The following is a 1,334-nucleotide window of genomic DNA, read 5'->3' on the forward strand; positions in this document are numbered from 1 at the left end:
CTCTCTCTCTCTCTCTCTATCTTTCTTTCAAGCTTGCCCTCACGTCTCACCCTCACCCTCTAGATCTCTCACTTTCCTATTTTGCTCACACTCTTTCACGCAACACACCTGGTCTCTATTTGTCCCCGCTCAAGCATAACAAGGACCGAGCCATTAATAAACAAACAAACAAACACACATACAAACAAACAAACGAACAAACAAATACAACGCGTAAAAAATACAACGCGATCATTGCCGAAAATTCATAATCATCTACTGTAAAGATTTCGCGCACTGTCTAGCGCAAAAAAAACGATCTATACTTTCTAATTAAAATCAACAGACACGGGAACCTCGGCGCGAAAGAAATCTGCCGTCGATTGTCGGCGGAGAAGGTAGGGGAGGGGAGGAGGAGGAGGGGGTGCAAATTAAGATTTCACCGTCGATCTATAGTGAGTAATGAGGAAGCGATGGAGCATATTTATAATCTCAGGTTCCCCCCTAATTACACGTGTGAGAGAGAAAGAAGACGTGAGAGAGAGGGAGTGTGAGAGGGAGAGGAAGAGCGGGAGAAGGGGAGGGAGAGAGAGAGAGGGCAGGAAGGAGAGAGAGAGAGAGAGAGAGGGTGATGTGCCGGAAACTTTGTGACCATAACACCATTAAATCCGCATTTCCTTCCCGAGTCTCACTCTGTGACATGAGAGCGACTAATCATTGAGTCTTTGATTAATAACTATGTTGAACTTTCCCGCGATTTTCGCCGCGCTTTTTTTTTCTACCGCCGCATCGGTCCGGTTTATTTTGGCTAATGAAACGCATCAAAGTCGCAATTTATCGTCGGTTCGGTCACAAAGACACGATAGACAGACCCCGTCATCCTTCCTCCGTGCGGGAGTTAACCACCGAAGCAGACGCTGGCGGCAGTCTTGATCGTCCCGCGAGAACGTGTGCGCATTAGCGAGCGCGAGAGAGAAACGGACTCGCGTGCCCTGAAGAGCGGCCGAAGTTTATTTTTGGCTTTTTTAACTTTTTATTCAGCGAGAAATCAAGATCGCGACGAGGCGCCTCGTAATTATCGTCTGCCGGAAAAGCGCGGGAATCTCGCCGACAAGTGGCAGGCGAGGGGTCGCGACAGGAGGCCCGCGTCGCCTGCCTAAGCCAGAGGAAATTAACCAGCGTCGCCGCGGCCTCCCCGTCGCTTTGAGATGCTGCTGCTGCTGATGATGATGATGATGATGATGCTGCTACTGCTGTTGCTGCTGCTGCTACTGCTAATGCTGCTGATGGTGGTGGTGGTGGTGGTGGTGGTGGTGGTGCTGCTGCTGGTGGTGGTGCTACTGCTGCTGCTGCTG

General features: G+C 50.2%; 1 protein-coding gene across 1 annotated transcript in view; it reads right to left on the minus strand.

Moving 5' to 3' along the window:
• The window catches only part of LOC106810351 (sodium-dependent serotonin transporter-like), a 42,318-nt gene that overhangs the window by 7,093 nt on the left and 33,891 nt on the right, over positions 1 to 1,334 (minus strand). The gene's annotated exons all lie outside the window — the stretch shown is intronic.

The sequence above is a fragment of the Priapulus caudatus genome, unplaced genomic scaffold (genome assembly GCF_000485595.1).
Source record: "Priapulus caudatus unplaced genomic scaffold, Priapulus_caudatus-5.0.1 Scaffold435, whole genome shotgun sequence".
Taxonomy (NCBI): domain Eukaryota; kingdom Metazoa; phylum Priapulida; class Priapulimorpha; order Priapulimorphida; family Priapulidae; genus Priapulus; species Priapulus caudatus.